Below are 27,957 nucleotides of genomic sequence, written 5' to 3' on the forward strand. Positions count from 1 at the left end.
GTAAACTGGATCGCCTGGGGACAGCACTTTAGCATGCCAATTACACTGTGCAGACAGATGCCGCTGATTGCCAGGGAGCCTGGATGCTCATTAAAGCAAGTTCTGTAAGACTCCTGCTAGAAAACACTTTGTAGGAACTATTAAGAGTTACTACCTTAGCATATTAGTGGAAACTCTTAATTAAAGCTCATACACCAACTCCCTGTCTAGCCATAGGACTCCAGTCATGCCTAACAGGTGTTCACTCTGTCCCTGCCATATGGAGTGCCCAAAGCTGGCAGACTCTCTGGCATGCCCATGAACTTCTGTCCCTCTGTTTAGGAGACATGCTTACCCGAATCATTGGATCTAATCCAAAGTCTGTCTATGCCATTGGGCTGTTATGAGTTTACATATGATATAAACTGACCAAAGGTGAATAACAGATTACCCTTGCTAGAAAAAAATGAACCAAAGCCTTACCAAAAAAGTTGGCAATTGACAAGAGGCAAAAACCATGCTTTGATGTTTCTGATATGAAAGTTCTTAGCAGGGTAAGCTTGTAAGACTCTAGTCTGAACTTGGAGTTCTAAGTTCTCAGTCTACCCCATAGGAGATAAACCTGGAAAACTAACTATGGGTGGGTGTGATCTATATAAAAAAAGATGAAGGGGATCTAGCCAAAGGAATTTTAGATTTTTGACAATACATAATAAAGTTGGAGGTGTGAAGTGCTTTAAATTTATCTTTCAATGGATGCCATTCCAATCTACTAATTGTTTCTTCTATCCATCGAGATACCAGCCCCAATTATACTGAATAAGAAGGCTCTTATCAATCTTAAAATGTGTGCTCCAAGCTTTTCATTCACTTGGACAGTCTTTCTCTCCAGCTGTGTGACTGTGAAAGGGCAATCTCAGGTAATGCTAGACTTGGCTCCTCAGTCAGATGCAGGGCTTGGAAGCTTTGAGGTGGCAGTCAGTGCAGGACTGCGTACTTATGAGTGACAGTCGGTGGCTTAAATGTTTGCAGTAACATCGTGAATTAGGGGGCTGGGAGATACACATTTGCATAAGCATGAGGACCTGAACTTAGGATCTATAAATGTTGGGTATAATCTGAATACGGTGGACAAAAGGATCCTTGGGGACTCACGCGCCAGCCAGTCTAGCCAATTAGTTAGGTCTCTGTTCAGTGGAAACCGTAACTCAGAAAGGAAGGTGAACAAGTGATTGAGAAAGATGTCTCCATGCCAGCCTCTGCCCTCCTTACAGTCCTGCATGAATGTACACAACACACACACACACACACACACACACACACACACACACACACCACAAATTGAAAATTCTAGGTCAAAAACTCTGCCCTGCAAGTTGAGAGTGTAAATACAAAAACTTGAAAAGTACCTGCATCCTCTGGTATTCGGAGATTAACATTTGACCAACATTCTGGATCAACACACACACACACACACACACACACACACACACACACACACACACACACACACGTATCACATGTTCCTTCTCCAAACTCTGAGAATGAAACCCTTCTGAGACAAACATCATCAAGAATTCAATTTCTTGCAATGTAAGCATTTTAGCATGTCCATTTTAAAGGTTTTCCATAGTCCATTCATTTTAAGACCCTCTCATGCCTGAAAGAAAACTGCCAGCTCCCACAAAGAGCACATGGATTGTGGCAGGCTTGGGGCTATCTCAAAGAGATGCACAGGCTCTGGGCTCTACTCTCCCATTTACAGGAGTCTTTCAGTGTGTTGCAACTTTAAAAATTGTTTCAACAGTTGGTTCTCTTCCCTAACAGGTGCACTCACATTGGCTTAATTAAACGCTAAAGAGCCTGTTAGACCCATTCCTTGAGAATGAAGTAGATTCTACAGAAATGCATGGTGGGTAAAAATCTATAGAAAAACTATTTTATTAAGACTTTTAGGGGTACAGTGGGAATAGGCCTGTCTTCAGAGGTGGCACCTCAAACTGTTAATATACACAAAAGGAAAGAAATGACATATAATGACATATTCTCCACTGTGGCTTCTGAAGGGTGTACAGCTGCAGGCAGTTTAATGGCATCTTCATGCCCTAGATGGCATGCAGCTGTAAAAGTCACAGTGGTTAAGTATGGTAATAGAAAAGCCTTACGCAGACTTGTAATGTTCTCTTGCTGTGAAGGAACATGTGCTATAAAAAGCTTGAGCAGCTTATTTTCCAGGCAATCATCAGCTACTACACAATAGAGCATGAAATTTTCCACGAGGCTTGGCCCTGTCCCCCATGGCTGATCACCCAATGATAAAGCATAAGACTGCAATTGCCCATGGCTTAGCAGATGACTCTGGGGCTATTAAGATAGTTGGCATCTACCATGTTGTCTCTAGGGAACGCATACACTTTCTGCCTTCCTTCCCTAAAATCTTGTTACTGGGCCAACAGAAGGAAGTCTAGTGGCATAACAATGTAAGAACCGTATCCACTGTAGACACTGTGGAAGCTTGCCAAGTCAAGGGTAGCTTACCACTTACTCAGTGGCTCTGCGCCTGTCCATCCCTTCCTACATAGCATGACATATACTTAGTTTATCAAAGTCTTGACCATTTGGGGGAAAACTCCATGGCAGCAGAAAGGAGGAGAGCTGTCCCTGAAGACCCAGCTCATTTTTTCAAAGCCCTCTTCTCCTGCCTGAGTGGCACTTTGCCTTCTAGAGTTTGTAGTAAACTGACAAGCTTTGGAAAGTGATTTTCAAAAATTGGGATAACTGTCGCCAATTTGTTTCCCTTCAAATCAGCCCACTGTTTCTATAAATGAGACAGATAGATGGCACTTTTGAGAGATTAACTGTGCATTATTCTCTCCCAAATGTCTGTGTGTTTTTCCACAATCTCCCTGTTCAACAGGAAGCAGACACTGCCTCAGGAGCAAGAGCAAACCACTATAAAACATAACTCGTATCTCTTGGCCCTTCAGGAGACAAGACAAGCCTGAGACACAAGAATCTGGAGGGACTCTTAGCCAGTGGATGAGCTGTCCTCACCATCAGAAGAGAAAGAGGTACTCTGCATCAGGGCAGCGGGAGAGGGTCAGGAAACAGAACAGAAATGGAGCACTTCTGAGCCCCTGAATGTAGCCAAGATGCTGGAGGATAGAGCCAGGGAGAGCTACACCTGGAATTCCAAGATGTACAGGAGGGCTCAGAGCAGAAGGCCTACACATTCTTTCCAAGACAGAAAAACTGTAGACGGGCCTTCAAGTGGTACCTAAACACATGTGCTCCAGAGAGCTCTACAATATCCAGGATCCTGTGAGCCTTGCCTGAACACTGGAGAAGAAAATGGCCTCTGGCGATGGCAGTGTCTCAGAGAGGCCCGCCAGGGCAACGGATGGAACCATGCAGCTTTCCAGCAGGCTTAGAGAAAACCAGGACCCTTTGTGCTTTGGCCACCAGCATCCACCTGTACATGGTGTAAGCACCTACCAGATGTGGCAGCTCGTGAGCACTGGAGGGTCTTGGCCCCTTCTGTGTACTGGGAAGGCAGATATTAAACAAAACGAGGTGTGTGCACTGACGCACTACAAATTTACAACCTTAAATTGAGAGAAATGCTTCGGCCTTGGGGTAGAGTATCTGAGCTCTTCTGACTTCAGAACTAGGAAAGCAATGTGTTTAAGACAAAAATCACAGGAAACAGGTTTTAACCTTAACTAAATAAGAAGTCTGGAGTTTTGTTTGCTTTTTAAACATTCAGCCTTTAAGTGTTTAGCAAAGAAGAGCTTTAAGATAGCCCTTTCCCATCAGTCCAACAAGGCAGCACATATTTTATTGCTTTTCTTAACAGGAAAGCCTCTGTTTGCCTGCTGCAGTGGCACAAGCCAGTGCTGCGGCACATACCTGTTATTACAGCAATCTTGCGTCTTCAGACACAGCTCTCTTATATTGAAGTAGACCCCTAGGCTGCGAATCCAACCTTCTCCAGGAGACAAACAGTCGGACAACCTTAACCTGACCCCACAGAAACACACATATACACCTCACAGCCTCTCCTAAATTTGGGCACTGATGAGTGACCCGTGTTCTGCTAAATCGGTTGTGCTTACCTTAGATTTCAACATGGGGCTGAGCCATAAGAAGGACTGGTGGGCAGGGCTTCCCTCGCGCTGAAGCAGGGGCAGCATCAGTGGTGCCGCTGTGACCTCTGCCCTGCTCCCCACGCTTCTACAGGCGCTGTGAGCTATCTGTTGTCCTTCACAGCCAAATCAGGCAGCTCGCCCTTCTAACCGACACCCAGGAGCCCTGACAGGTGCAGCTGAGTATCGCAGCCGGCCTTGCAGTGCATGACCACAGGTTGCTGCTAGACCTGGGGTGGTGAGAACTGACCTGCCAGAGGCTTAATTTGCCTGATTTAATTTCTTTTTTTTTTTTTTTTTTTGAAATTTGGACTCTTCTAAAGGATTTGAGGCCACAGCATTGCTCTCCCACTTCATGAGCAGAAGTGTCACAGTAGTATTAACATCCTGTTTGAATGGCATCTCACCTCCTTTAAACCACAGGTAGCTTCAGTAAGTGGAGAGTGTAAAAAGTAATGGCAAAGGCTACTAATTTTTCGCTAGTACACTAATATTTTTTTAATTGAAAACTGCCAGGCATAGTGGCACACGCCTGTAATCCTGGTACTCAGGGAGGCAAAGGTAAGAAGATCTCTCTGAGATCGAAGCCAGCTGGTCTACAAAGCAAGTTCAGGACCGTCAAGGCTACACAGAGAAAACCTGTCTTGATAAACCAAATAAATAAACAAATAAACACCCCAAAACTAAAGATACTTAAAGCTGGAGAGAAAATTCCAGGATAGGGAGAATAGCACAACTAGAATATTATTGCCAATGCTTTTCTTTCCTTTGACAAGTTAGAAAGAGCATTTTTAATGACTTTTCCATTCCTGACAACTGTCAATCACCAATGCTCCTCAGCTAGGTGGGACTTTGCACTCACCTCCTCCCTCCAGCCTTCAAACTAGTACCACAAGCTGAGGACTACATTCAAGGCATGAGACTCCGGTGATTCAAACTCTGCGGTGGTTTGAATGAGAATGGCACCTATATGCTCATACATTTAAATACGTGGTTTCTAGTTGGTAGAACTGTTTGGAGAAGGGTTAGGGAGGTGTCACTGGGGGTGGACTTTGAGGTTTGAAAAGCCCATGCCAGTCCCACTGTTGTTCTCTTTCTCTGCCTTGCTGCCTGTGGACCATGTAAGCTTTCAGCTACTGCCTCAGCACCATGCTTGCCTGACTACTGCCGCACACCCCACTATGATGGTCATGGACTCACTCTATGAAACTTTAAGCAAGCCCCCAATTAAATACTTTCTCTTATAAGTTGCCTTGGTGATGGTTTCTCTTCACATCAATAGAACAGTAGCTAAGAAATGATTAACAGTAGGACATAGTGATTCCTAGACAAAGTGAAATCAAGTGTCACAAATACAGAGATAGATAGATAGATAGATAGATAGATAGATAGATAGATAGATGATAGACAATGATGAAAGATTGATACGTACATAGATACATAGATAGATGATAGAGATATATTATAGACAGATTATAGATAGATGGTAGAAAGACAAATAAATGGATAGATAGGAAGATAGGTGATTAGAGAAATAAATGGATGAATGGATAGACTAGATAGATAGGTAGATATAGATAGATGATAGATAGATAGGTAGGTAGATAGATAGATAGATAGATAGATAGAAAGAAAGAAAGAGCAAATAACGCTACAAGTAAGCAGTAAGTGAACTACTGCAGACATTTTTTCTGTGGCACTTTCACTATTTCTGAGTATAGTCTAGATTATAATTTCAAGGCTGGTACTAAAACACATTTTACATATTGATTTTTGTTTTTAAGGAGCAAAGAGTAAATAGAACTTTCATGAATAGAAAGTTGGAAGATGGGTATTGCCTAATTTTTAAAAATCATTACTTATGAATCCAGTGATTTTTTTTTTCAGTTTTTACAAATAAGAAACATAAGAACAAAACGTGTCATGGTTAGAGATGGAGCTGAGGCTCAGTGGACACTCAGGGTAGAAACCCTACTATTTGTACAGAAGCACTGAGGAAAACCTTCATATCAAAGCTTTCTGAACTCTTGTAGCTATAGGATAGGGTCCTCTCCTGTCTGTTTGTGACAATGTCTACTTACATGCTTGGTCAGCACAGGGACTTTTCTTGCTAGACTGTAGGTGCTCAAAGGCCAGGCTCATATGTTCTTCTCATAGATGTCCCCCATTCCTGGGAGCGTGAACTAGACACACATAGACCTCTAGCGTCATTTATGTCCACACCTATTGCTTTGTCCTTCTCTGGCTGAAGATTGTCATATTCTGTTCATGGCAACAATCTCTGGCACATAGTGGCTGTCCCAGAAGAATCTGCTGATCAACAGTACCCCAAACACTGGGGTCAAAGTTCCTGTAGGAGTCACAGCTCTTACACATGAGGCTGAGGCTCCATTGACCTTTAGAGACCCTTGTTATCAGGGGATCAATCAGAAAATGAAAATTTATTTTACAAATCTGCTTTCTTCGTATTGGAATAGCACTTTCCTGGAAGTTGACTTACCCATGGGAGCTATCAATAACATTAACACAAAGAAAAAAAGAGGTGAGTAACACTGGACAAACAGCTTGGCTCAGTCATTTCACAATATGGCAGAGAAATGGTAAAACCCACTGCAGTCACCTTGCCCAAAACAAGTGCAAGGCCACCCAGTTTTCCTACACATAAGCCCTTATTTGACCTCTTTTCCAATTTGGGAGTGGATTTTTATGTATTTTCATCATTTTTAAAGGTAGGCATGACACTTGGAGATCAGACAATGACAGCACCCAAGCCAGGAAGGTCTTAACATGTTAAATGAATCTCACCCAGGTCCTAAGGAAGGTCCTCGGGCACATCTCAGCAGAGGCAGCATCCATCTTTAACAGATGAACCAACCATTGACTCTAAAGAAGAAATTTTTGTCTCTGAAGGTAAGGTTTTTTTTTTTCCTATTTTAGTCATAGAGCAACTTGGTGTCTAACAATGGAGAAATCTGAAACATGTTTTAAAGAACAAAAACTCATGCCACCCACTCTCCTCCCTTCCTTAGCACTAAGAAAAAAAAAACAAAAACAAAAACAAAAGCAACAACTAGTGATTGGAATATGGGCCTCCAGGTGCTAATGAAGCCGTGTCTCCTCTTCATTAATTATCTTGTGAGACTTAGAGAAAACCTTACCCATTTTCAAATCGACAGCTCCAAACTGAGGCAAGCCTGGTGGCCCATGCCTGCAATCTCAATATTTGGAAGCTGGAAACAGGATCCAAAGTTCAAGGTCAGCTCTGTAGCAGATGGTTGTCTGTATCCTCAAACTGGGAGTTGAAATAAACCTTTCCTTCTTTTAGATGCTTTTGTCAGGAGATTTAATTATAGCAAAAAGAACAGTACTACTGTCTACACTTTAAAAAGTACTGAGTTCCCACAAAGATTCTGTTTATGTCAGCAAGGAAATTAAGGAGCATAACGTCAGAATGGATATGAAAAAATAATTTACTGTGGAAAATTGGATCATCTTTTGATATGATTGTTATAAGATGCAAATTCATAATTAATATTTGGTTAATAACTGAAATATAATATTGGGATGAATAATTCATGTCATACTTTTACTTTTAATATTAGAGGAAAATATTAGAATTGTATACTTTAATGAGACAATCAGATATAACTCAAAGATGCCATGAAACAAGGATAAGGTGACAAAACAAGTTTTAAGAAGCAACAAAAAAACTTCATTTTCTTGACTAGATCAAGTGGAAACACTACTTAAAGTAAAATTAAATTATGATGTAGGAGAGATTTTAGTTTTCCAAATACAAAACAGGGGGAAATCTAAGCTTTGGGGCTGGTAATGTGGCATAATGGTAAGAACACTTGCCTAGTATGTATAAGACCCTGAGTTCTATCCCCAGCACTGCAAATTACAACCATCATCATTATCATCATCATCACCACCACCACCATCAACATTACCACCACCACCACAATCACCATCACCACCACCACCATCATCACCATCACCATCACCACCACCACAATCACCATCACCACCACCATCATCACCATCACCATCATCACCACCACCACCATCACCACCATCACCATCACCACCATCACCATCACATCACCAGCACCAGCACCATTACTACCACCAACATCACCATCTATATCACCATCACCATCATCACCATCACAATCATCACCACCACCATCATCACCACCATCACCATCATCAAGAGTTTTAATAAAATAAATCCTCATAGTTGTGTTTGTAACAGGTACTAGTTAGTCTTATTACAAAAGACAATTATTTTAAGGTTTGGGAATTCTAAATTTTAGTCTCTATATCATCCATTATGGTGATGAACTAAACCCTAATGAGCATAAAGTAGATTATTTCTTATGTTTTTAATGCATTTGAGCTTTTTATGGTATATTGCCATGTGTGGTTTGTATTGTGTGTACATATGTGTTCGTTTGTGTGCCCACATATGTGGGGGACAGACATCAACGTCAGGTGTCTTCCTCTATCATTCTCATTATTAATTTTTGAGACAGGGTCTTTTCACTGAATCTGAAGCTCATGGATTAGCTAAACTAGTAGGTCAGTTAGCTCTGCGGACTCACTTGTTCACACACGAGCACACGTGCACGCACACACACACACACACACACACACACACACACACACACACACACACACACTGCCAGAACTGGAATATCAAAAGCTAACAGCCATGAATGGGTTTTGCTTGGGTGCTGGAGCCGAACTCAGATGCTAATGCTTCAGCAGTGAGCTCTTTACTCCCGAAGCCATCCCCTCAGCCCCTTCTTCATGTTGATGAACCAGGAAGGAAAACAAGGCCAGCTAGAGTTTCTCCATTAGAGAATTTAAGCAACTGCTTCTGGGTCTTACAGTTTTGCTGAGTTGTGCTTATGCTAAAATAAGTTTGCTTTGTACAACAAAAAGGTCAAGGCCTCATCTACTAACAGAGCTCAAACTAGAATCTACAACTAGGAAAGATCTAGCTTCCCAAAATGCCAGCTGATACAGTCATTTGTTTGTAGGACATTACAAGCCGCTGTGGGCGGTCAGAGGGTGTAGAGATGGGGAGAGGCATGACCAGCCCATCTCCACTTAGACAGGCCTCCCTGCTGAGGGGAGCCTAGCTAAAGATAGTGCCCTGACCTCTGAGAACTCCACGGACAGCACAGGAAGGACTGTGCACTTCCTCCTGCCCACCCATGCTGTCCAGACCAACTACATGGAAGGTCACAGTCTCATGGGTGACACTGAGGACAGGACAGGAAAAAGGAGGCCCCATGTGAAACTGTCAACCAGTTCTGTTTCCAGTTCTCTGGAGTTTATTTCAGGATAAATCAACGTGTTTCCACGTTCAGATGCTGACAGGAAGAAAGTTGTTAGAATTTTAAGGTGTGATACCCAGTCAGGGCTTTATTAAAAGACTCGGGATCTTAAAGAGCTCCTCACATTTTACTGTGCATACTAATCACCGCAGGAGCTGTTAAATGCTGCTTCTGAAAGTAGAATTGTGTGTGCCAGAGCTGGGGATGGTGAAGAAAGAAGGATGCAGAGACGCTGACTAACAGGTTCAGGGCTAGAGTTCGCTGGAGTGATAATGTCTAATGCTCTACAGCACAATGGCATGGCTATTATTGACAAGACTAAGTGTATATTTCATGACAGCACAATGGGTTTGGAATTCCCCCAACACAAATAAATGATAGAACCCTGAGGTGATAACCAAGCCAGTTACCCCCGCTATCTTCATGAACATGAATATATCGTAATCCATTAAAAAGCACAGAAACTGCATGACATTAAGAATGGCTTCAGATGCTGGTCTGGTGTGGCAGGTCTAGGGAAGACCCGGGGAGTCTACTGTTCTAACAAGGGCCAGGGTACTGGCCAGGGCTGCTGCTTCAGGAACCATACTTTAAGTAGCAAGGCTATAAGTAATTAGGGACGAAAAGCCTGCCGGGGACAAGAGTGTCAAATAGCCCTCGGCTTTCTCAGAGCCAGAGGAGAGAGGGCTAATTTGAAGAACAGGCCAAGTGAAAGGGCACCTGCCCCTTGAAAGCCAGTGAACCATGCAATGTCATTTGACAATGAAGGACAGGCTGCTAGAGCAGCCCGCCCAGCACACAGGATGCTGTGGTTAGGGATTCGAGGCTCCTTGAGTACATCTGAAATGGGGTCTCCTGAAGAAATCCACGATGGTCTCAAACGTGAGATCCTTCCTGAGTTCTGGGACTGCAGGAGGGCACTGCCATGCCTGGTAACCTGGAAGCTTAAATTACCATTAAGAAAGTCTGTAAGTCTGGTCCAAATATATATTTATTTTGTTGTTGTTGTTGTTGTTGTTTCGAGACAGAATTTCTCTATGTAGCCCTTCACTGTCCTGGACTCACTTTGTAGACCAGGCTGGCCTCGAACTCACTGAGATCCACCTGCCACTGCCTCCCTGAGTACTGGGATTAAAGGCATGTTCCACCAGGCCTGGTTGGTCCAAATCTTTTACACTGGTCTTATACTGCAGTATCATTTTGTTCTCATCAGTGACAAATTATAGCTTCCCACTGACCCTCCAAAAAGTACTTGTTGCAAGCAACAGCCTACAGACTGGGAAAAGATCTTTACCAACCCTACATATGACAAAGGTCTAATATCCAACATATATAAAGAGCTCAAGAAATTAAACACCACCTAACCAAATAACTCAATTAAGAAATGGGGCTCAGCCAGGGGTTCTGCTTGGTCAAAGGCACCAACCAAGGACAAAACGTGCAGTCATCATCAAACCCCTACCCAGATCTAACCAAGGGACAGAACATTCTCCACAGTTAAGTGGAGACTGGGGACTGACTTTCACAGGATCTCTGGTGCCCCATATTTGTCCATGTCCCTTTGTGGGGGAGGCCCAATGGCACTCGGAGGAAGGATAGCGGACTACCAAGAAGAGACTTGATACCCTAGCACCATATTCAGGGGGAGGAGGTCCCCCTCAGTCACAGTCATAGGCAAGGGGGTTGGGGTGAAAGTGGGAAGGAGGGAGGAACGGGAGGATGTAAGGGATGGGATAGAAAATGAGATGTAATATGAATTATTTTATTTTTCAATAAAAATGTGTTTAAAAAATAAATAAATACTTTCAAAAAAAAGCCTAGAAAAAAAAAAGAAATGGGGCTCAGAATTAAACAGAATTCTCAACAGAGGAATATCAAATGGCTGAGAAACACTTAAAGAAATGCTCAACATCTTTAGTCATCAGAGAAATGCAAATCAAAACAACTCTGACATTCCATCGGAATGGCTAAGATCAAGAATTCAAGCGACACCACATGCTGGTGAGGATGTGGAGAAAGAGGAACACTCCTTCATTGCTAGTGGGAATGCAAACTTGTACAACCACTTTGGAAATCTATCTGGTGCTTTCTCAGAAAACTGGGAATAGGGCTTTCTCAAGATTCAGCTATTCCACTCCTTGGAATATACCCAGAAAATGCTCTACCACACAACAGGGTTATAATTGGACACTAGGCCAAGAGGCATGTCCCATCAAAGTCTTCACTTACCAGGAGATTGGGATAGATACGGGGACTTCCTATTGAGACTCTAGGTGAGAGAATGGGGAATGGGGAGAATGGGGAAATAGAAGGATCCAGAGGGTCCTAGAAACCTACAAGAAGAACATCATGATGGGCGGATCTGGACCCAGAGGGTTCTGCTCAAACTACTGCACCAACAAAGGACAATACATGCAGTAAACATTGAACCCCTACTCAGATCTAGCCAATGGACAAGGCATTACCCACAGTTGTGTGGAGAGCAGGGACTGACTCTAACATGAACTCTGGTGCCCCATATTTGACCACTTCCCTTTAGTGGGGATGCTTGGTGGCACTCAGAGAAAGAATAGGCGGGCTACCAAGATGAGACTTGATAGGCTGTGACCATATGGTGCGGGAGGAGGTCCCCTTCTGTCACAGACCTACGGGAGGAGAATAGGGTGAAAGTGGGAGGGAGGGAGGAACGGGATGATACAAGTAAGGGGATAACAATTGAGATATAATCTGAATGAATTAATTTTAAAAAGTACTTGTTGCAGTATTTATTATGTTAATGCATTTATACTCAGACTTATTCCTCAGGATATTTGACATAATTTTTATAATACAGCAGAAAATTAAGACCAATAAGAATAGGTGGGACAGGGAAATGGGAAAAAGAATGCAGATCTGTTGACCAAAAATTATTGCTAATTAAAAAGTCATATTTATTTTATGTGTATGGGCGTTATACCTGCATGCAGATTTGTGTGCCACTTGTATGGCGGCATCAAGAGAGACCAGAAGAAGGCACCAGATCCCCTGAAACTGGACTTACAGGTGGATGTCACTTGCCATGTGGGTGCTGGATCCTTGAAAGTGCAGATAGTGTTCTTCAGACTGGGAAATCTCTTCAGCCATTCTAACTTTTTTTTTTTTCACAGCAGGGTTTCTCTACGTAACAGCTCTGGCTGTCCTTGAACTCCCTCTGTCAACCAAGTTGGCCTCAAACTCACAGAGATCTGCCTGCCTTTGCCTCCCAAGTGCTGGGATTAAAGGCATGTGCCACCACTGCCTGGCTATTCTAACTATTGTTAATACTCAAGGCAACTCCAAATTTCATAAAATATATTACCATTATCATTACTAGTACCCATACTGTGGCTGCTATTGACAATAATGTCACAGGTGCAATTCTTGCCCTGGTTCCCTGTGACATAAACCAGTTTTTATTTTAGTCACAGACTAATGGAGGACATTATGTGTCTGTTCAGCTGGGCACAGTGGTGTGCACACCTATAATCCTAGCCCTGGAGAAGCTGAGGCAGGAGGATCAAATTACAGGGCAGCCTAGGCCACACAGCAAGATTCTATCTCACTAAATTAAACAAGCAAACAAACAAAACACATGCACCTTAAACAGATTAAATGTTTTTTGAGAAAAACAAAAAGCAAGATATGAGATAATTACAAGAAAACATCAACTCACAAAAATGGCGGCAATGATGGCACACAGCGCCCACCACGCGTGGCGCAGGTACCTGGCACCTGAGCTGTGCTAAGACAGTATTACAACCTTCCATCTACAAAAGTCTTTATATACATTTGAATTGAGTCACTTCCCTCCTTGCCCTTTCCTTCCTTGATCTCCTCCCATGTCTTCCCTCTTTCAAACTGGTAACTACTTTTTCTTTATTATTTTTTCATATATATTCACAAATATATAAATGCAACCGATTGAGCCAGTTTTTATCGTTTGTGTATGTATGAATTCTGGGCTGACCACTTTAACCAATCAGAGGGCTTGTGCTTGGGAGAAGCCAATCCTCCCTCTCAACAGCCATTAGTTGCCTGAAATTTTTGGTCTAGGGTGGGACCCTGTGAGAAGAGGAAAAATACTCCCTTTTGTAACATAAAGAAACTGTGAAGTACAGAGGTTAAAAGCCATACATGGTAGAGCATGTCTCTAACCCCAGACGTTTTAAGGTAGATGTAGGAGGGTCAGGAGTTCAAGGACAGCCTCAGCCACATAGCAATTTTAAGCCAGCCTAAACTACATGTTAATTCTTTTCTCAAAAAATAAAATAAGTTACAGAAATAAATCATTAAAGTTAAGGTCCTCCATCAAGGACACAGAGTTAGCGTCACCTTAAGACAGCATCTCAGTAAGATGTTTTCAATCCTCCTGCCTTCGTCTGCTGGGCAGGCAGGAAGCAGAGATACAGCATTCACTGTGTCTGGCTAAGGCCTTACCTCTTTTTCTTTTTTAACTTTATTTAGTTATTCATTTTACATCCCAATTGTAGTTCCCATCTTCCTCTCCTCCTGGTCCCACCTTCCCTCCCTCTTCCCCTCTCTCCTATCCGTCAGGAAAGCTTCCCCCCACTAACCCACCCCAGTGCTTCAAGCGAATGTGGAGAAAGGGGAACACTCTTTCATTGCTGGCAGGAGTGCAAACTTGTACAACCTCTTTGGAAAGCAGTTAGGCGCTTTCCCAAAAAACTGGGACTAGCTCTACCTCAAGACCCAGCCATAGCACTCCTGGGCTCATACTCAAAATAGACCCAGCATACAACAAGCTCATCTGCCCAACTATTGTTCATAGCATATTTATCCATAATAGCCAGAAACTGGAAACAACCCAAATGCCTCTCAACCAAAGAATGGATAAAGAGACTGTGGTACATTTACACAATGGAATACTACTCAGCTATTAAAAATAAGGAAATTATGAAATTCTTAGGCAAATAGATGAAACTGGAAAAGACCATCCTGAGTGAGGTAACCAAGATGCAGAAAGACACACCTGGTATATACTCACTTATAAGTGGATAGTAGCCATACAGTACAGGATAACAATACTACAATTCAAAGACCCCAAAAAGCTAAGTAACAAGGAGGGCCCAAGGAGGGATGCCTGAATTTCATTCAGAAGGGGAAATATGAATAGGCATCCGAAGAGGCTGAAGAGACAGAACAGGATAAGAGAAGGAGTTCAGAGGGAAACAGGGTAGGGAGCGGATGTGGGCAGAGTGGGGGCAGAAGTACAAAGGGCGTGCAGAGAGAAGAGAAACTGTGGGCAGGGCCATTCCTGAGACAAGCTGGAAACTTACAACAGAGTAGGCTCCTGGGAGGATATGGGGGTGACTCTAGCTGAGACTCTTAGTTGCAGAGGTCATGGAGACTGAAGAGGACACCCTCTAACTAGACAGGACTCCTAGTGAAGGGAGGTGGAACACCATCCCACCCATAAAAACTTTGACCCAAAATTTACCCTGCCTATAAGATAAACAGGGATGGAGACAGAGCAGAGATGGAGGGAATGTCCAATCAATCCCTGGCCCAACGCAAGCCCTACATTATGGGAGAGAGCCAACCACTTATAATAACAATGACCCTCTGCTGTGCTTGTAGATGGGAGCCAAGCATACCTCTCTTCCAAGAGGCTCCACCCAGCATCATATAGAAACAGATGCTGAGACTCTCACATCCAAAGATTGGGTGGAGTGCAGGGAGCCTTGTAGAAGAGTTGCGGAGGACAGAAGGACCCAGAGAGGACAGGAGGTTCACAAGAAGACCCACAGAGCCAACTAACCCAGGCCCAGGGTAGCCTGCAGAGACTAAAGCACCAAAGACCATGCATGGACTGGATCTAGGCCCCATACACACATATACATGAAAGACTATTTGGTCTTCTAGTGGGTTCCCTATTAGGAAAGCAGGGGATGTCTCTGACCCGGACTCTGTTGCATGCTTTTTTTTTTTTTTTTCACTCTTTTTAAATGTCTGATTTACATGTCATGCACCAAAATCCCTCTTCTCCGTCCCAGTAAAATAAAACAAACAAACAAACAAAAAAATCGTGTCACAGAAGTTGTAGTGTATCACACAGCTTAGCCTTTTGTCTACATATGTTTACTTTCAGATGTTCATTGCTAAGAGTCATGGGTCTGGTTGGAGGCTACACTATCGTTACTGGATCCTCACTGGGACTGCTGTTGGATATCTTGTTGTTGCCCTGTGTCAAGGAGATTCTTAATTTTTGAATCTGCAGGTCTGGCCCCTTCATGTGTTCCAGCAGGTCATACATGGGGTAGATGTTGGGGTGAGATTCACTCAGAGCCCTTGATCAGGGCCCACTCTCTTGTCCTCAAGAGCAGGGCCCACTCGTCCGCTCCTATGTCATCATGGCAGAGCCAGCTCTCCTGCTTCTGTGTCCTTGGGGCAGGGCCAGCTCTCCTGCTCCTGTGTCCTCAGGGCAGGACCAGCTCACCCGCTCCCATGTCATCAGGGCAGGGTCAGCTCACCCGCTCCTGTGTTGACAGGACTGGGCCCACTCTCCTGCTCCTGTGTCATCATGACAGGGCCCGCTCACCCTCTCCTGTGTCCTCAGGGCAGGGTCGGCTCACCTGCTCTCTTGTCCTCAGGGCAGGGCCCACTCTCCTGCTCCCATGTCTTCAGGGCAGAGCCACCTGCTTCGTCCTCAGGGCCAGCTCTCCTGATTCTGTATTCTCAGGGCCAGCTCTCCTGCTCCTGTTCAATTCGCCAGATTGTTGCTGGCTGTCAAGGCCTGGATGGCCTCCCACTCCTGTGGGTACTAGATTTTGTGGGCCATCAAGAAGGTGGCAAGTGGAGGCCCCTCAAAATCTTGAGTTTCTCCCAGAAACCATTGATGTTGGCCCAACTCAGCTTCTTGTCCCAGGGAACTTGTGGCTCTGTTGATTCACACCTCCCTGGTTCCATTGCATGTTCCATCCGCCATGGGCCCCAACTCAGTGCTGCCCCTAGTATCCACCTCTGCACAATCCAGCTCTTGGCACTGAGCATGGCCCCACCCTGTGACAGGAGGTCCCTGAGGCCTGTGGTGTGGCTGGTGCAGTCTTCACTAGGGCCCAAAACACCATCTCCTTAGCCCACATTGTACCGGGCTGCAACCCAAAAAGCAGCGGTGGTGGCTTGGGGTCCCTGGGGTCTCACCAGAGCATGGTCCCATGGTCCTACGGTGGGAGGGCATTGACAATCCACATGACGGAGTTTCGTCTTTCTGGGAAACATCAGCAGTGTGTTTTGGAGCTCTAAGTATGGTCCTTTGGTGGCTGTGCAATAACTGCTGTTCTGTGGATCAGACATAGTGTGTGATCGATGCCATCTTGGATGATCTTGGTTCGGGTATTTCTAATACAATGTGCTAAACATTTCCTCCCAATCAGGCCACTCTCAGGGATGAACATTTCTGTGTAGCTCTAGAATATAATCATCTTCAGAATGCATTGAGGACCTCATCTTTCAAACCCCCACCTGTTGCATGCTTTTTGATCACTTCCCTCTTGTGGGGCTGCCTTGCCGGGCTACTGTGGAAGAAGATATGCTCAGTCCTGAGGCCCTACCAATTGAATCTGGGTACCTCACCAATTTGGGAAGCTATCTTCTGAGTTTATACTTTGGAGTCCAATGAGCAAGACATGGTGAGATCAACTTGAAAACGCATTCTCTGAATATGATTGATAATATGAATAATTGGGAAAGAGAGCAGTGGTACCCTTCCCTCCAAAGCATGTGTCCCAATTTACATCCAAATTATGCTTCAAAACTCATACAACACTACTCCCAACACAGTATCTGGCAAAACTGTATAGCTGGTGATTAAACAGATGGCTGTGAGCCTCTCAAACATGCAGCAGCAGCCAGCAGGGCTCACATGGGCTTATGAGGAATAGGCCAAATTAACCTAATTTCTTTTTGTAAGAGCGTTACTTGATTAGTAAACCAGAGAGAAGGAATTAGTCCTGCTATATTATGATTTTAGACCATATGATGACACCCTGTTAAAAGATGTCAGAGAGACAATTCTTATGACATCCCTTTTTAATATATAAGAGAGATGCAATCTTGGTGTAACTTGTGGCTAGTTGAACAAGCAGAATAAGCATATCAGTGTCTTAGGTCTCTGACCATTAGCAAAGCAAAAATTTCTCAAAATGCCATTTGCATCTGCCCCTAAGAATGAGTTCCCTAACCCCACTGATGTATATGTGCCCATAGGTGGGCAGATATATACACCTGTACTGGAGCATATGGAGGCCAGAGGTTGATTTCATGACGTCTGTCTCACTTGCTTCTCTTCCTTGCCTTTTACTTTTTGAGACAGGTTCTCTCCGTGGGCCCAGAACTCACTGTTTTAGCTAGACTGACTGTCCAATGAGCCTCGGGACCTTTCTGTCTCCACACTCTCCCCACGAGGTAGAGTCACTGGACAAGCAGTCTTGCCTGGATTTTTCATGGGTGATGGAGACCCAAACGCAGGTCCTCGTGCTTGTGCAGCAGGCACTGTACCCGTGAGCCACCTCCCCAGTCTTCTGATGATATCTTCACCAACATTTTATTGATGATTTGTATGAGGCTTAAGAAGACACAGGTCTATGTCCACAGGTACTTCCCAACACTGGGCACACACACAGGACAGGCGCAATAAGTATAAGTCAGAAACCACTTGTTATACAACTCCCACAGCACCTGGATCCCAGCTGGGAGCTACAGGATCAGATTCCATAGGCTTGAAAGTTTCTGTCCATGGGGGAAGGCGGGGGGAACTGGGGTGTCCATATACTGTAGTGGTTTGAATAAGAAAGGTTCCAACACAGGCTCTTGTATTTGAACACTCGGTCCCCAGTTAGTGGTGCTGTTTGCGAACATTACAGAAACACTAGGAGTTTGAGCCTGCTGGAGGAAGTCCATCACTGACGGCAGGCTCTGCAAGTGCACAACTCCTCCCCACTTCCTACTGTTGCTTTCTGCTTCCTGCATAAGGATGAAATGTGATCAGCCTCCTGTTCCTGCCCCCCTGTTTTCCCTCCATGAAAAGCTCTCTGGAACTATAAGCTAAAACAAAGCCTTTCTCCCTAAACTGACTTCTGTTGGGGTATTCTATCACAGCAACAAAAGGGTAACAAACACACACTGGAGTGTCCTTTAACTGAGTGAAGGTTCTCTATATGTCCTAGGAGCTCGGGTGACTTAGAAGTAAACATGATCTGTGTGGTTCTAGGCCCAAGCAGTAGGACCAGTGGGCAACAGAACTTGTAGGTAATACTGTAACTGCAGGGTTGTGGGGTCACAAGTAGCTAAGGATTATATGTACTTGGTAGCCCATAAGCTCTGAAGCTCTGGAGACACACACACACACACACACACACACACACACACACACAGAGAGAGAGAGAGAGAGAGAGAGAGAGAGAACTTTCCTCTGCCCCATTTTCATCACCATAGATCGTGTGTGTGTGTGTGTGTGTGTGTGTGTGTGTGTGCATTTGTACCTGACTGAATTTTATGTGCACCACATGAGTGTAAGTACCCACAGAGGTCAGAGGGTGTGGCTATGCTGGAACTGGGGTTACAAACACTTGTGAGCCACCTGGGTCCTCTGCAAGAGCCCTAAGAACTTTTGACTGCTGACCCATTTCTCCAACCCCCATTAGCCTTGCTCTTAAATTGAATTTATACCGTTGTAATATATGTACAATAAAAGGCACCGATTTTAAAATGCACAGCTCTAATAATATTAAATTTTATATGCTCTGCTAACTACAGCTAGAGATAAAGTATAGAGCTTCTACTCCCACCTAAAACTTCCCATGATCCTTTAAGTCCTGTCGTATCCCTGGCTGAGTTTCTTCTACAGATTCAAAGAAACAGGCCACAGTCTATGCTCAAGTATACACCCTTCTTTCACTGAAAATTGAGTTTTAGAGATTTAGCTCTATTAGGCAGTTCATGATGACAGTAGCAGGGTTACTCTCCACAGCTCTGCCTGTCAAGGAGAGAGATGAATCCTATCTTCTCCATTTTGCCCAGTTCTAGGCCTCACCTTCAACCCATGCACTGGTAGGACACTCGGCACATCCTACAATGAGCTATTGACAGAAATGGAATAAAGGGTCCCTCGGTACAGGGTGGACCAACACCAATAAAGAGAACGTGCCCAGACCCAGGGTCTCAGATATGAATGGAGCGTGTACACTATGGTCTAAGGCCTTCCCTCTGTGGGGATACTTCATCACCTTAGTTACAAAGACAGTTTGGGGGTGGGAAACTCACAGGCCTGCCTCCTTTCTTCTCAGTACAACAGAGAAGAGTAAGACAGAAACAAGAGAAAGTACAAGGTGAGAGAAGGTAGACGGGTCAGATTGCAGGTGAATGACCAGCCAGCCTGGTTGGCAGAGTGCCCCAAATATGGAGCTGCATTTAAGTTTCGACTGACAAGGCGATCAAGAGGTATAAGGATCTATACTCAGAGAGTGACAAGATAAAAACGGTCTTCGAAAAAAAAAAATTATTATCCTTGAGCTTGAGGAAAAAGATGAGTAATTGACAAATGCAAGAAGTGACTGCAGTTGTAAATTACTAAAGGCCTGAGTTAAGGTGACACAGGGAAATGGGAGCAATGAGAGAGACGCCTGAGAACTGGTGAGTGCCTGGGCCTGTGGTGGACAGAGCGGACACACACGGCACTCCTCGCCATCTTCCAGATCAGCTGGCACCTACCAGAGAATAGGCAGTCAGGTGGAGATTCTTCTCAATCCTCTAAAAATATGAGTGGAAATGAGCAAAAGGTCAAAGCTAGAGGGGCAGGCTTTAGGGGTGCTTGCTTTTAGGTAAGAAGGAAAATCAAGGAGGTGAATGGCTCCCTCAAATCTTCTCACAGCCCTGGGTCAAGGGGACCACAATCTACATCTGTCACTACAGGTGTTTTCTTGGTGTTTCAGGTCAGTGCAGCCAGTGCTGTGTGCATGTGGCCTCCTTCACTCAGCATGGTGCTGTAAGCTGCAGTTCCCAGGAAAAGAAAAGCCTCTCCTGTGCAAAAGGCTCTCCAAGGCCAAATGACTAAACTTTGTGACTGTGGAGAGTTAGAACACTGCAGAACAGAGCCAAATTATCTGGTGCTGCTTTCGGTCTCTTTAGGAACCACTTGTGGCCCACTTGTGTCTTACTTGCCATTCTAGATATTATAAAAATCTTGAAAATGTATGCTCAACAGACCACTTTCTTCCAGCAAACAAGGAGTTAAGAATATCGTCAGAGGCAGAAGCAGAGGCAGGATTTCTATGAGCTAGAGGCCAGCCTGCTCTACAAAGTGAGTCTAACACAGCCAAAGCTACACAGAGAAACCCTATCTCAAGAAACCAAAAAAAAAAAAAAATCATAAATCAGCTGAAAACTGTAATGTGGTTTTCCCCACTTTGCTCTAACCTGCCTGCGATTCTGCCTTAATTTATGACTTTCCTTGCTTTATAAGTAATGAGCTCTCGGGCAGCCACTTCCACAGTGGAGCATGTCTTTCAGAGCTCCAGATTCTCAGGCCATGAGCATGCATAGTTGGCTCAAAAACTACCTCACACTCCCTTTGTGCTATTCTGTTGACAATGTTTTAGAGGGTCCTTCACTTTTGAAAATACTTTTCCAGATAAACATAGATCCCACTAATCATGAGGAAGCTGGATAAACTACCCCAATGAGAAAAGCAACCAAAGCCTACAGTTCATAGTGACAGTTTTACTATCTTTATGACTAAGAGTCTGTGGGAAATCTGCTAAATGAGACCATTTCATCCGTAAAACCAATATAGTGCAACTACATTGTCTATTCTAATCTTCGCAGAGCATCTCTCATCAGGTCCATGGTCCTGCTCCCTACTCATGGCAATACCAGCCTACACTGTCTCCCTCTGGTTTCTTGGAACCTGTGCAGCCATGCAAAGGTCAGTGTTCAATAGGACCCTGCTTTTGTGTGAACACTGCTGTCACTGTTGTATAGTTTTTAAACAAGGGATCCTGCATCATATCATTTGCATGGGGTCCCACAAGCTGTGTATCTTGTCTGGTTGGTAATATTCAGGCATAAGTTCTATTTCTAATTCACTCACACTAAACTATCCAACCTGATTCTTGGCCACTTTTATATGTTTAAAAAAGTGAGGTGTATGGCTTAGCCTTTTCAGTCCCCTATGTCTTTCAAAGATACCAACATCCTTCGAATGTAAGTGGTATAAGACTGTGTATAAGGCTGGGAAGTCAAGAAGACCAAAGGGAGGAAGGAAATTACAGTTTTTATGCCTATGCAAATCAGGTGCTTAAAGAAATACTGTCACCAAGGGAGCCACTTTAAAATTAACTTTTTGGCATTTGTAGAAAATCCTCATCAAATGGAAATAAACTGTATGCATACTTTGATACAGGGGCTATTAAACACATGTACCTCACACCATATTTATGGATCTTAATTTGGCTTACTTCTTGAAAGGGCTATAAAAAGGAATTAATGCCCATATCTGCAAATTGACAGAGCTTTGATGAATGATTTACATGCTCATAATTAGGATTTCTTATGGCTTGCTTAGTTAACTTTTGAAGTTAGTTGTGTGTGTGTGTGTATGTGGGCATTCATGCCAACTCAAAGGGCAAAGGCACTTGCTGCCATGACTGATGACCCGGGTTCAACCCCTGGAACCAACATGGCAGGAAAGAATCAACTCCTACAAGTGGGCTGCTGATATGAAACATGGCTTAGATTTCTAAAGCTCCAACCAAGTAAGAAAAATGCCATAATAACATTGCATTAACTCAATGTATATGAAACACGAAATTAATGTATACATTTCTAACTTTATTGAGGTTTATTTATACAGAAAAACTGCGCTTAAATGTATGTAATTTGACAAGTTTAAACATGCATAAACCCATGACAGAATCACCATATACAATTTCCTTTTGTAGCCTGGAAAGATGGCTCCGAGGATCAAGGTGCTAGCTGCCCAGAGCAATGACATGAATTCAATACCAAAAACCTACACAGCAGGAGGAGGGAACCAATTTCCAAAAGATGCCCTCTGACTGCCACATGAGCACCATGCCCCCCATACATATGTGCATGTTCACATATACAATAAATAATAAAATATTAAATAAAACTCTCCTGTATTGAATCACCAGTTCCAGAGAGGAAAAAAATACCTTGAAATACAATTAATATAATTTCTCAATGAGCTAAAATATATTTTCATGAAAACGAAGAAATGCAAGGCCTTAAGATGGGGACGTAATTCCAGGCAAGACCCCATGAGAACTGTTGGCAACTGACAGCTAGCTAGCAGGGCAGGAAGAATCATTCTCTTCCGGGATGCTCTCACTGACATGTTTCCTGTGCTCCAGCAGAGGCCCCACATCCATATACAGATGCACTTCTTAGACTTAGCATGTTACCAGAGGGATTCTCCACTGTCTGAAAGGGCTTGATCTGAAGCTGGGTTTGCTATGCCTCAGACAGTGCTACAGACAGTGACGGGCAGCCTGCCTCTGTGGCTGCATCCCTGAAGATGTGACTGCTTCTTTTCTGACCCCCACCTTCTGCCATTTCTTTCAAGGCAAGAACCTTGAGCTCTTGACAACAAGACTATGTTTGGGTAGCATGGGCTTTGCTTCAGTCTCCACCAGAACCACAGGCACAAGCTGGCACGGCTTCTCACCAAGAGGGTTCGACTCCCAGAGCATTTCCAACACTTTCCCTCACTATCTCATGCAGCCTTTCTTCTGAGAGGAGGCACCTGGATTTGGGGTGAAAACAATAAACAGTAGCCACTAGGGATGCTGTCACTTGGCAGTTTGTTTTCTGGCACTACTGGAGCACCAAACTCATCCAAGTGTGAAATTTCCTAGGCCTCCACCTGTCTGGCCCTTTAGGGAAAACCCAAGCGCCACTCCCACTCCCACTTTTACTTTATTCTCCTGTACAAATGGCTGCAGCTCTCCAGTAAGAGTAACTGAACAACACACAGGGAACCTGGGTCTCGGCCGTATTGTGCATGCACAGAGATATAGCCACATGGGAAGCTGTTTCTTTCTGCTACTGGAAAACAAGAGCCATACCAATAAATTTTGCTTCAGATCCTTCAATAAGTTTTCATTTTAGGTATTCCATCAGAGTAAATATTTACTGCCATATAAGATCATACGTAGTATTGGGCTGGAGAGATGGCTCAGAGGTTAAGAGCACTGGTTGTTCTTCCAAAGGTCCTGAGTTCAATTCCCAGAAACCACATGGTGGCTCACAACCATCTGTAATGAGATCTGGTGCCCTCTTCTATTGTGTAGGCATGTATGCAGGCAAAACACTGTATACATAATAAATAAATAAATCTTTTTTTAAAAAGACCATAGTATTAACTGTCAGCTCACACGATTTGCTAAGACTCACAGCAAACATGCAAGAATCTCCCCCCTTTCATTTTTATCTATAGAATTATATAACACTTTAGTATTACAAAATTCTACTTACTGTCATCACCTTCTACTATACCACTAGAATGTCCTCTCCCTCAACACAGACTGTAGAGTACACCACCTAGAAGAGTGGCTGCCACCGCCATCAGTCCACTCACTAATCAAGTTGGAACAATGATATTCACACTAAATACTTCTTGCTGCGAATGCTGTCTTCTCCCTTTGTGCTAACCAACTGTCCCCACTGCACTGAGCAGCTGGCTGATACACATTCTTTGCACCCCCTTTTAAATGTATAACCTGGGGTGATTCCCTTTCACTGAGGAACAGCAAGACATTGGGGCTCTCCTTTCAAGAGGAGGTAGTATGGCTAATTTACGAAGACAACAGATACCAGTGAGATGGCTCAGTGGGCAGAGGCACTGCCACAAAGCCTGATGAGCTGAGTTCAATCCCAGGACCCGCATGGTGGAAAAAGATAGTTACTCCTGTCCTTTGGCTTCATACATGCAATGTGGCATGCATGTTATGTGTACACATATGCATGCACACAGATGTGTGCACACATGCATCACACACACACACACACACACACACACACACACACACACACACACACACACACGTGCACAGTCAATCAACCAATCCATAGATAGAGGATGTACCTATGTGGAGACATTGTCCCTGCCTGAAGCTACCCTGCTACAGCTACAAAGTAGGAGTAAGCAGCTCATAATCAAGGAGCAGGGAACAGGCTGGAAAAATGGTTCCTTCAAAGGGTAGCAGTTTTATACATTAAGTAACACCCATTTGTTTACCTCCTAACACCCCCAGGCCATTTCTAACAATTTCATGTCTATGGCCGGCTCCGGATGACCCTTACTGCGAGACCCTTCATCCTGCAGCTCTCTAGGCTCATCAACTTACATCAAGATTCCGAGATTCACCACAGAAGTAGCCAAGAGTCTTTCATTAAGGGATGCAGACTTACGTTTTCTAATGATCGTGTATGTGTGTGTGTGTGTGTGTGTGTGTGTGTGTGTGTGTGCGCGCGCGCGCGCACGCACGCAGGTGTCTTCCTCAATCACTCTCCATCTATCTTTTGAGACATGATCTCTCACTGAGTCCAGAGCATACCAATTCAGCTAAACTGGCTGGCCAGAGAGCCCTAAGGACCCACCAACGTCTGTCTCTCCAGTGATGGAATTAAAAGTACATATCCTTAATGCCTGGCTTATTACACGGGTCCTAGGAATTAAACCCAGGTTCTGGTACTTGCACTGCTTTATCCACTAAGGGGGTATCTATCTATCTATCTATCTATCTATCTATCTATCTATCCATCCATCCATCCATCCATCCATCTATCTATCTATCTATCTATGCCCCTGCCCCAAATATTTCTCATTACTACACTTATTTAGTGTGATCGTGGGGGTAGTTGGAGATAGGGCAAGGTGCTCATGTGGAGGTCAGAGTACAACTTACAGGAAGTGGTTCTCTCCTTTCACTGTGTAGGTTCTAAGGGTTGGCCAAAATAGTCAATTTGCAGAAGTGCCTTTACGGCCACCTCAGCATGCACCCAGCACTCATTCCTAGCATGACCTATAGCCCAGGCCATACCCTCTGGCACAGGTACACTGGCAGTCTGAAAGCTGTTCACTGCACACATTCAAATGCAAGTCCCGTTTATCGATTACACTAGATAGAACACACTGTGAACTAAAATTTGTAGTACTCTTACCATTCTCCTGCTAATAGTATACTCAACATTTATTATATTTTGCTAAAATAATTTTATTAAATGTCACTATTTAAAATATATCACACTTTTCATTGTCCTGTGTTACATTTTCTTATGTAAAAGGAACCGAAGGAGATCTTGATCTGTCTCACCCCACGGGCCACTGTATTCCCAGGCTGTGTGTCTTTTTAACTGACATGACTGCTTCATCACTCAGATCCTAGACTGTTCTTAGCAACACTGACTAGCTGCTTCTGAAGGATGGCAACTGCTCTGCACTTCCCATGGACAGTGGATACTTTTCCCCCCAAGAGAATGAGAGCACACACATATCTGTGTGTACACATAAGGTAAGAACAACCATCTAATAAACACCAAGGGCATGACATCACAAATCTATCCCACGCCATGAAAAATAGTCTGTGACAATTAAAAGAGTTCTTCAAGATTATTTTTCAGTTGATTTGTAATTTTCCTGGAAAGAAATCATAAGCATGTTAATGGCCCACGTTTAGCCTTTCATTCATTTAGTCAGTAAAACCAAAGTACTGGTAAATCTTAATTAAATAAAGACATTTTGGACCTTGAGTTAATGCTGCCATTAGAAATACTGCCGTGTCGTAACAGTGGATCTGCATGTCGCATTACCACCATCTGCTGTTCATCATGGACTCGCGTTCTTATTTGTCCTACTCCATCTTTTATTTTTGCAATACTGCATTTGTCTGTGACCTCTAATTTCACCATGGTGCCCGGCACTGTCAGTAACCCCCAACGTGGCTCCTCAGTTTACCAGTGTTAATAAGGCCTGGGGCGGAGGAACAGCTAACTGGTCAAACAAGTCTTGGAACTGCTATGGGATCCATCCAGGTCTTTGAGCCACAGTGTTTGGGGCTCTAGGGTCTAAGGTCATAGGACACTGTGCTGGTTTTGAAAATGTGCAGCTCTAAATGTCACAGTGATCAAATGTCTGCAAGAACGTGAGACAGTTTCACATGCTCTCTGCTTATAACTAATGTGCCACCAGTCTTATGCCTTTTCTTATTAAACCAGCAAATTAGCTGTTGTCAACCATCACTTCAACGTGGAGTCACTTCAGAGAGTGAAAAGTCACCCTGCCACCAGGCTCAGTAGCAGTCCCTAGTGGGGAAGATTAGCTTACCCCCGGGAATAAGACTGGTGGGATATGTCCCCCAAATCTCATATTTTATCCTAAGACTCCATGTGAGAAAGGTACATGTTTGTGAAATGACAAATATCCAGGCTTACTCACTGTGGCAGGCTTTGCAATAACAAAAAGTTTAAAACAATCCAAATGAACATTAATAGGAAAACACTTATTCTACAATCTTACCATGCAACACACTACTGAGCTGCTTTTTTAAAAATGGGGTGTTCACCATGTAAAAACATAGAAAGACGTTTAGCATACTTTGACATATGAAAAGCACCAAATACAATTATGTAATATGCTAGAAATTACCATAAGGAGGGAAAGGGAAAATAAGACTCCATATTCTCAAGATGTTCATGCATTTATAAATCAGTTCTGGAAGCATTCATATTCACATACTCAATTTTCTTGATTAGATTTGGTTTAAGTTTTGTTCTGTTTTGAGTCAGACTGGCCTGGAACTAACAATCTACCTGCCCCAGCCTTCCAAGCACTGCAATTAGCAGATGTGCAGTGTGTGTGTGTGTACAGACTGACAGAGACAGAAATGGAGTTGGGGGAGAGAGGCAACATCAGGGCTTCAGTTCTTGCTGTGGCTGGAATCCGGTCTGTTGGCTGCTGTGTCAGCCAGGCTCGCTGTGGAGCGGCCAGTGGGGTCACACACGCTTGCACTACCAAATCTGGGCTCTGCGGTGCCAAACTCTGGCCTTCACACTTACATGCATCAAATATGTATCTACTGGACTATCCCTCCACTCTCCATCCAGGATATTATCAATAGTGGCCCAATGGTGGAGGGGTGTATGTGAGAATTTGAGAAGGGGAGGGCGAGACTGAGAAGAGAACCATGCAGATACATAACCTATTAAAAAATAAAATTTAAAAAATATAACCTTTTACTCTGCTTCATGGCATATTCACATTTGCCTTAAAATTACCCATGTTCTTTTAAATAGTAGATTAACCTCATAAAGGGTGAGTTCCAGAACACTGTATATGGTCTGGTGTGAAAGACAGTATTCTTGAACACACACTAGCTGTGAGTACCTGCTCAAGGACTGCACAAGACTGGCTTAGGCAACATACTGCC

General features: G+C 43.8%; 1 protein-coding gene across 1 annotated transcript in view; it reads right to left on the reverse strand.

Moving 5' to 3' along the window:
- The window catches only part of Nek11 (NIMA related kinase 11), a 151,930-nt gene that overhangs the window by 112,514 nt on the left and 11,459 nt on the right, over positions 1–27,957 (reverse strand). The window lies entirely within an intron of this gene.

The sequence above is a fragment of the Acomys russatus genome, chromosome 32, assembly GCF_903995435.1.
Source record: "Acomys russatus chromosome 32, mAcoRus1.1, whole genome shotgun sequence".
Classification (NCBI taxonomy): domain Eukaryota; kingdom Metazoa; phylum Chordata; class Mammalia; order Rodentia; family Muridae; genus Acomys; species Acomys russatus.